The following is a 9,924-nucleotide window of genomic DNA, read 5'->3' on the forward strand; positions in this document are numbered from 1 at the left end:
AATAACGCAATATCTTAGAGGTCCATCATATAGACCTTAGTTGTGAAATCTTCAAATCGTTCTAAGACTTACCACACTTAACTACACCATATGTGAGCCATGGTTGAGAGCTCTTCTTGAGCATATTCAAAGTACCTATAGTTTTTCATCCATCGTTAAAGTCCCAACAACCATCTATAAAGATTATACCACATGTATTAACCAGACCAAGACATGATGCACCAATAAAGTGAACGCCAAGCATATTGTGTCTACATCACATCAGCAAAGCGTCAGTAGATTGAAGACAAGCAATTCAATCCTAGACAACCTTGCTAACCTCTTCACGATGTCGCTGCCGAAGTCTACCTTCCATAAGTTGTCTAAGAAATTGGTATGCATAACTATTCATTTACAATGCTTGTAGTTCTCATCTGAAAGTTTTGTCAAACTTATAGGGAATATACAAAAGTATACTCACTTGACATTAATGTACTTTTTTTCCCTACGATTATGAGCATTTTTCCCACTGAGTTTTTGTTACCCGACTAGGTTTTAACAAGGCACCCGTCACAGACTGGTTTGCTTTGCATTTGCATCCAGAAGACGTATAGTTTTGATTTAATGCAGACTTCTCACATTTCTCCTCAGTCTATGGGATTCTCTCCCATACTGGATTTCACCGTAGCGAGGTTTTGTGATGTTTACCCTTTTATGCATTATTTCATTAATTTGAGACTCATATTCGCTCATTATGCTGACGACTTCATCAACTGAACTAACTGCATTACTGAAGACTTGAGTATTTACACACTCAAGGGAAAGTGTTGCAATTCTAATTAGGTTAGACATGTGATTGTGTAAGTCCTAGTAATCATTATACTTTATCTTTTAGATAATTTCCTGATTGTATTGTAATAACTAAAGCATAATGAATTTACCTTCTTACTACTATAAATAAAAACACAATGAAGTCATAAATTGTATCTTAAAATTCTCCAAAATCTCTGTGCACTTTGCTACACCGTTCTCTATAACTCTTAAGTTAAATAGACGTACATCACTTTTATTAATTAAAATGAATTTTTTAATGTCAATTGCCCAAACAATTCATTTACGAAGTGTTTACTGTTATTTTTTGAGTCGAACAGTACCGATTACTGTTTACGAAGACAATAATAACCATGAAAAGGTGGAGGACGTTTGTTTAGTTGTGAGAGCCTATCAAAAACATTTTCCTTCACGCTGGGAGAGCGAAACAGTGTTTCCGGTGTTTCTTCAATTGTTTTGTCGCAGGGTTTGACGGCAAACCAGTAAATCCTTGTGGTATTTGCTAAGATAGAAATAGGATGAAGTTTGAACGGGAGGTAAATTTGAAGTGTTTGATTGGGCAATTCCAACGAGGGTTTAAGACTATTTCTGGTTCAAGCTTGATTTCATCTGTGGCTGCTCTTCTGGGTATTGCTGGTGGCTTTGTTCTTGCTCTCAAAGGCTCGAAAATCGGCATCCTAAACACCTTACACTTAGAGTGGCTGCCAAACACTCAGACTTCTTCTCCCAAGCAGCTGCCTTTGGTACCCGGCCTCCAAAATCTTGGAAATAATTGTTTCCTAAATGTTATTTTACAGGTATTCCCAATTGTTGAGCATTCCTTGGGTTTCATTGACCGATATATTGGTTAGAATTGGATATTTTTGATAGAATCAAACTTTCGATTGATCCAGGTACTTGGGATCATCATCTATATCCAGAAAGCCGTATGCTATGGAAGAAGCTTGTACAGTTTCGGAAGGGGTTCAATTCTCAGGCCCCGCTGTTATCCACTACATTCCAATGGGTTTGAGGTTGAATCATATCATTTTTTTTTTTCAGGAAATGGTTCAGTTCCAGAGCCAAAGACCGTTGTTCTCGAATGAGGACGCACGTTCACTCACACTATCAGGCTAATTCATGTCTTGAAATATAAGAGACAACATCATATGTGTTGTTGTTCATGTGTATATGTACGCATTCGTGTTTGTTCACCTATAAGTGTTTGAAGATGGAAGTTGATTCCATATGTGTTTATTCCATTTAGAATTCGATTACGCTTAAATGTTTTATAGATTAGAATGGTTTGTGTGACTAACTGTTGGATTTTGTAATCTTCAGGCTCTGGCTAGCTGTTCATACTTTCAACCCTTTCTCCAGAATGTCTTAGAGGAATATGAGTTCTCAGCATTTCAGGATCGGGTTGATGGCTTTCCTCTTACGATAGCATTGGCAGCTTTGTTAGAAGGTTAGTATCAAAATCAAACCTATTGGAATCGCTTGCAGTGTGTTTGATTTAACATGTATACTGGAATGCTCTTTAGGTATAGTGCTTGGTTCAGTAAGACATCAAATGACATCACGTCTTAAGAAAATATAACTTTCTGGCTTTTCTATAATTCTATTAGGTGTTCCAAACTAATTTATAATGTTTCTGTAGATCTAAGCGTAGTTGGTGGAGGAAGAGTTGTATTAAGTCCGTGAAAATTGATGCTTGCGATGGAAGCTTACATTCAGAATTTCGATCTTACAAGCCAGCAGGTGCTACTCTGTCTTCTAAATACCATAACAACTTGAGCAGTTAAAATTGAATATCTAATAAGTAATATTTTGTACACGTAGGATGCAGCAGAAGCATTTCTTCATCTTCTGTCCTCTTTAAGAAAAGAATTTTCAGATTGTTATCTTCCAAATCAATGTTCTTTAGCAGAACTCTTTGCCTCTAATTGTAGGATTATTACTCCAACGAGAATGGAGAACCAGAGTGAGCAGGCAAGATGGCAGCAACACTACCTTGGGCCATTTGATGGAATTCTCCGTAGCATCCTCGCGTGTCGAAGTTGCTCAACACAGGTTCACATGAATTTCTGAAGGAACACTATGCACTTATTTGAGTTATACTTGATCTCATGTATACTTATTTGCACCTTTTTGCTTTGTAACTCTTGCGATTAGTAGGTGTGCTACTGTTTCTGTTTCCAAAATCAATTTCTTTGAACTTTTGTCAATTTCACATGCCTAATGTTCCTTAAATTCTTTCGAGTTTTACATCCTTCGGTCTTAGTCATCCTAGTAGGATGCAATTTTGTGTCTTAGATGTAGAATCTTATAAATAATGTTACTTGTTGACAATATCCTACCTTCACTTGCCATTGTTCTAGTCTTCAGTCATGGTTCTCTTTTTATTTTAACGGTATCATTCAATTGTGGATAGTTCAGAGTTTGCCTCTTTATTTTGCAGATATCATTGAACTTTGAATCTTTTCACAGCTTGCCTCTTTCACCAGTCCTTAATGGTGGTGCCACAATTGTATGTGTACTGAAGTATTCACTCTTTGATATTATGTATGTTTGAGCCTTTCACTTGAATTCTGCTCATATGATTGCTTCCTTCTAAACTAAAATGTCTCCTCTTTTACCTTTCCTTTTTATTCTTAATGAATTTCGTTTTTGTACATTGTTAGATGGTTGGATGCACCTTAGAGAATTGCCTGGAGCAGTTCACTGCTGCTGAACAAGTTGAGAATTACCACTGTAACCATTGTTGGCACATTGCGGCGGTCAAGTATTTATTTTCTATGGGAGTAAATGAGGTAAATCCTTTATTCGCATTATAAATATATGCAACTTGACAGCCTTATTTTCCACATGATGAATGCAGCAGAATTAGGGTTTCTGTTACTCCATCTTCCTGTTCCTTTCCTTCTCCTTCTATTTTCTTGTCTGATGCGAATAGGAAAAGAAAGACGGTCCTCTTTGACATTAAGTGAAGAAATGATGATACTCCAACACCCGTCAGAGCCTAGGTTCCTAAAAGAAAATCAAAGGGAAACTGATGGGATACTTTAGAAACTGACATCACCTCAATTATATTGAACCAGGTTTGCTGATGCAGACAAAGGTTCTGTCCCATTTATAGATTACATGATCAATAATTCATACTCCTCCTTAAATAAACTTAAGAATTTTGCCTATACATTAATAATCTTTTATAGTGCAAAAACTTACATATTGGTATATGGAAACTAAAAACACTCCTTGACTATTTATTAAATTCCATAAATTCTTTTCATCACCAGGAAACTAAAATTAAATCACTTGTGCTTGGATGTGTCGCCAGACTTGACACAGTGGATATAACAAGGAAGCTCAAACGTTATTCCTTGGCTAGAAAAAAAAAAAAAAATAGCAAACCCGAGAATTCTCTAAGAAGAAAGAGAGAATAAACTCCCATTTGATTGATAAAATGAATAAGGTTCCAAGCCTAAGGCCAAGATGACCTATTTGTAATGTTATTAACCTAGAAACCATTGGAAACCAAATAAGAAAGGAATTAAACAAATTACAAAATATTAACAAGATCCTAAAATATTAAGATCCCATTTTTGGAAATTAAATGCTGGGGTCCGGCGAAATTCTGACTGGGCTTCTCGTGAAACAACAAGTCTTGTAGATCTCATCGTTCTTTTCGAATCCAGATTGTGGGCTCAAAACACATGCCAAATCAAAGTTGTGTCAATCCGAACAGCCTGAAAAGTCCAAAACATCCACTTTCGGGATATGGCAGCAGCAAATAATCTTTTAACATGTGAATCACAAATTCTCCAATCACTTTTCTTGATTGCTTGCCATATCATCTAGTTTCATTGCATGTGAAATAACCTAATTTCTGTCCTACATGCTCTTTTAGGGACTTTGATAGTTATTTTCAAAAAAATAAAAATTGTCGCATTTCTCCTTCTGTGGCCCTCTGTAGTGCTTTTTGCTCCACTCATATGATTGTTTTTCAGGAAGAGATTGAAAAGATTAAGAGATGCCCTGAGCAAGATTCCTGTGACTGTCAAAGACATATTCATCTACATAAGCTACCTTGGTCAAATAAATTTTCATATACTCTAAAGCAAATAAGTATTGCTCGTTGCCCAAAGGTTTGTTCTCTTATTCTTCTATTATTTTCATAAAACCTGGGGTAATTCCAGATGTCAACTAGACCAACGGGAAGAAAGATAAATCGGATTTTGGAACTATTTGGCATGACACAATAACTTGAACACTTGGTTTCATTTGTTCTATCATGTGGAAACCATGTACCTCAGCTGCTTTGACATCTTCTAAGAATGAATAAGGAAAATGGCATGCAATAGGCAGGCATCTCAAAAGCTCTTGGATCCCGCTTATTATGGTTATAAGAAAACAAAGGAAAATGTTGTGCAGACAAGAGATGTAGGTATTGCCATAATCTGAAGAAAGCCCATTGTAACTAACAAATTACGGTCAAGACAATTTTCATATTGTATTTGGTTTTTTCTAACCTAACCAAGAAACGTTAGTTTTGGGGAAGCTTCTGCAAAATTAATTGTCAAATTTGCATAAATCCAAAGTGGATTAACTGGTTTTTTGATTCTTGAGTTTTGGTAATAGGATCCATCATTCTGTTATATGTTTTGTCATCATATTCACTTGGAAAAAAAAAAAAAAAAGTAGAAGAAAAATAAGGAAAGCACAGTTTATGGTTGACCCAACAAAAGAAAAAACTGGAATATTGATTTATAGTCATTGTTATTTGATATCATCTGCCATCATATTTAAATATCTGCTGAAAATAGTGATACAAAAGATGCAATTTCTAGGGTAGATTTGGTTGTGTTGGAAAAGTTAAGTCTCATCTGGACATTGAGCCAACAAGGCTAAAAATTGTTCAACGGGACAAATTAGCTTATTTGCTATGGTTCTCTTCTTACCTTTATATGATGAACATCGCTAAATCTGGTTGCAAAGGATCTACAGGTTTCTTGTAAATTTTATTCATATTTTGCATACTGCACCCTTGTTATGGTTCTTTTCTCACGTGTATTTCATTGGCGCATCTTGAGATCTTCATTTTCCTGAGAAGTCTTTAGGTATATATAATTCAATCTCTAAGAATTGCTATTGGTCTGATTTGTCCTTGCAGATTCTATGCGTTCATCTAAAGCGTGTTTCAATCAATATGTTTGGAGAACTAGTAAAACTCCAGGTGTTTGAAATTTCGTGCTTTACTTTACTCAATCCATGAGAATGTATTTCCTGGGTAAATTGGTTTAAAATATTTGTCATAGTGGTGCGATTCTGTATTGATGATTGTAGGGCCATATTTCTTTTCCGTTGGTTTTGGACCTTTTGAGATTCACGACGAGTGATGTGGGAATAAAGAGTTTGGAAGAAAACATGAAAAAAGGGGAAGTTCAGCGACAAAATAGAAACTCAAGAACTTTTCCCAATCAGTTCAATATGCAGTATGATCAGATAAAGCTGAATCATATCTATGGATTAACGAGAGGAAGTATCTACCCAGAAGAATCAGCTTCAGATGTATCTCAATTCACTGCAAATGCAAAAGATGTACCAGCAGAATCCAGATTTTCCGAAGCAGCAGGGTTTTCGAAAACCATGCATGCAGACATGAACATGCACTCAGAAGATCAGGCACTTAAACTTTGCTGCTTTTGCATATAGATTGATTTGAAAATAATTTGTGTTTGCTTTTCCTTATAAAAGAACATTTTTTGCATCTAAAACTTGTATTTGTTTTTCATTTTTTAGATCTTTTTTGTGGCGTTTGATGAGTAAAAGCTTTTAGGTTGATTATTAATGTGTGCATACCTTTTGCAGTTGACTGAGAGTTGCAAAGTGGTTCCTTCAAGTACTTGCCTCTACCGTCTTGTTGCCATTGTGGAGCACTTTGGAAGAGCTGGAAGTGGGCACTACTCCGTTTACAGAAGCGTGAGAGCTGATTTATGTGAAGAACCTTGTGACGAGTCTGAGGTCGACGCTGCTGCTTGGTGCTGGTATTCTATTTCAGATTCAGAAGTGTGTAGGGCTTCAGAGGAAGATGTTCTTGCTGCAGAAGCTAGCTTTCTTTTCTTCGAAAAATACAAAGGCTGAAGCATGAAGGTTAGTTTTGACATTGTCACGAAAGGAATTGTTGAAAATGTACAACACCTGTGAGATTAAGAATATAAAACGAAAAATCAATAAAGGTAACGATAAAAAGCATATTGACATTCTCTGCCGTCCTGTGTTTTAGTGAAGGATCATAGGTCGGGCGGGTATTTTGGACATTTGATTGAGCTCCGGCTTTCTGTTTCTTCTGCGGCTGCGTTTTCTTAATCACGCAGCGCCTTGTTTAGGCCTAAATTTATCAATTTAGCTTTATTGAGCTTGAACAAAAGCTTTGCCCCAAACCGATGAATTGATACTCTCTTTCACGTCGCTCACTATTGTTTAGGGTTCTGAGAGCATCTTCAATGCTAAGATGCAAAATTGAGATGTCCAAAAATCCTAAATTAGTAAATCCAAGTAGATTATCTGTAGGATTTTACAATGTCTTTTAAATAGCTCCTGAATGTAATTGTATTCTTTAGGGAGTATGTTCCTATCTCCCTTGTCAGTATAAATAAAGGTACAAAGCATGAGGAATAAGACAGAGAATTCCTCAAGCCATTTGTCATCTCTCTCTTTTTCGTAAAATAGGCCATAACACGTTGTCAACATGCTTCTATCGTGAAATTTTTTTCTAGTACAAAACTTGTTCACAAGATTCATTATCCTAATCTAGGTTATTCTAAAACACGATCTAACTTTATATTTCAAGTTGATTGCATGAAACATTCACCGTTAAGCATGAACCCTAATTTTTGATCATCAAATTATATATTCTACTCAAATTATTGTTTTGCAATTATATTACATTATTGCTGTTATAATTGTGGTGAATTGAATATGTGTGAATAAGCAAAGAAAAAGGAAAAGAAAAGAAAAAAAAGCCCTAATTTTTTTCCAGCCGGGCTGTGCCATGCACTAAGCCACGCTCTAGCAGCTCAAGCCGAGCCGCTCTTGACCTAAGATCTAGAAACGACGTCGTTTTTTGTCGTCTCTGTCACCCAGCCTAGGGATTGCCTGAAGTCGAACCCCCACCAACATCTCGACGTTTCCTGTTAATTACCACTCACGACGACTAGAAGTGGTCCCCCAGTCACAGCTTTAGTTTGTCGACGTCTTTCAAGACGTCACCAGCCTTCGACGCCTGCAGCCGCCATCCCATCAACACCGAGACCTGACGTTGAGGCCTTTTTTTTAACTGTTTTGTTTTTCTCTTCAACCTAGTTTGGGCTCCTAATTGTTTTTTTCGGCTGTTAACTCAATCAATCAATTTTCTTTTGAGCGCTATTTACTATATGAAACTCTAAACCTATTTATCGAGATTTGGTTTTCACTTTTCCTTTTTGGGCTTAATATTTGGGCCTGACTTCTGTCAACCCATCTATTTATTTTTGGACTTGAAGCTCCACGTTTTTGGGCCATTCCCTAAACTTTCACACAAAAGGGCCCGAAACTATTGACCTCATTACAATTGCTTTTAAGGAAAACTAATGAAAGGGGCTTAAAAACTTTGAGTTTTAACGATAAGGACGAAATAAAGAGTAAAGTGAATAGTACCATGATTGACTTTTTAGTGTAAAAATGTAGTTTTTCATTAAAGTGAACACCAGGAGCTTTTCGTTAAAGTTCCGTTGTTTTTAATGCTTTATATATATATATATATATATATATATATTATCTTCTATAAATTGTCTTTATTTGCAACTATTATGAACCTAAAGTTCATACTTTTACACCCGAACCTGAAGTTTCGAAAAAAAGTGCCATATAAACTTGAAGTTTCCTAAAACTCACCACTCATGTAGAGACCCAAAGTTCTCCATGATTAATCCATTTAATCAAAACCATGTCTTAGAACCCAAATGTTCTAACTCTAATGCTTATGGAGGTTTTATTTCTCTTAACACCAACCACAATCTTGTTTCCCCAATTCAGCGAAGTGTCAAACCGTTACACATTCAATTTCACTAATTTGGAAGTTTATGACATAAACTACTTCAAGTGGATACAATCATACAAGACATGAAACTTCGCTTGATTACGAAAAGCTGCGAAACCATTGAAGCCAACAATTGCGTGAAAGAGCTGAATAAGCCTCTACCATGATTTTGATTCGAAAATTTATGCCTGACGCACTATAAATGGAAATACCTCACTGAAGAGGATTCCACATCTCTTTTACTTGCCTTTACGGACCATTTCAATCATGAAATATGATCTCTTGCCTGAAGCAAGACATGATTGAAACGTTTACGTTTGTGAATAGGTACAATTCTAAAGTTTATAGAATCCGATTGAATTTCGATTGGAGAAGATTTTGCTCGTCCATCTATGCCTCTAACATGCTCTTGAAGTAGCAACATGGAGAGCGAAAATACTTGGATTTGATTCCTACCATGTTGCCCACTAAACATCACAACATTTTCCCTAACGATATCTCATCAATTGCGCCCTACTAGCTTGAAAACACTCAATTTGGCCGAAGCAAATGCTATGTACCTCATGAAGCCCAAATCTCTAAGATTGGTGTAGGGGTGGCAACATGGGTACCAAACCTAAGCTCTTGAATAGTGGTAGAATTAGGGTCTACCAAGGGGTGGCATCACGGCCAGAAGCGTGATCGTTGGCACATAAGATCAAAACTTCAAGAATAAGAGACAATATTCCCAAATCTCAACCCTGCATTATCTATTTCCGTTGTGATGGAATAAATCATTTTTTATGTACTTGTTTGTGCCCTTATCAATGTTGTTGATGAGCACCATTCCCATATTCAATATGTGAGATTAATTTTGCTCCACCTAAAATATTTAGAAAAGCAGAATTTTACATGGAAAGGCCATGTTGATTGCATCCCCTTAGTAGACATTGGTTTAATTTGTGAACAATTTCCTATGTTCCCGGATTGAAGTTTAGTGATTGTTTTAGTTCTAGATAACCTTATGGATATTGTCCTTAAGTATGAGTTAATTGATTCATGTTTCTCATACATGT

At 36.3% G+C, this 9,924-nt stretch overlaps 1 pseudogene; it reads left to right on the forward strand.

The window, feature by feature from the left end:
• Positions 1-1,173: 1,173 nt before the first annotated feature.
• On the forward strand, positions 1,174-7,055 carry LOC137720533 (ubiquitin carboxyl-terminal hydrolase 27-like; annotated as a pseudogene).
• Positions 7,056-9,924: the final 2,869 nt, after the last annotated feature.

The sequence above is a fragment of the Pyrus communis genome, chromosome 16 (assembly GCF_963583255.1).
Source record: "Pyrus communis chromosome 16, drPyrComm1.1, whole genome shotgun sequence".
Lineage (NCBI taxonomy): Eukaryota > Viridiplantae > Streptophyta > Magnoliopsida > Rosales > Rosaceae > Pyrus > Pyrus communis.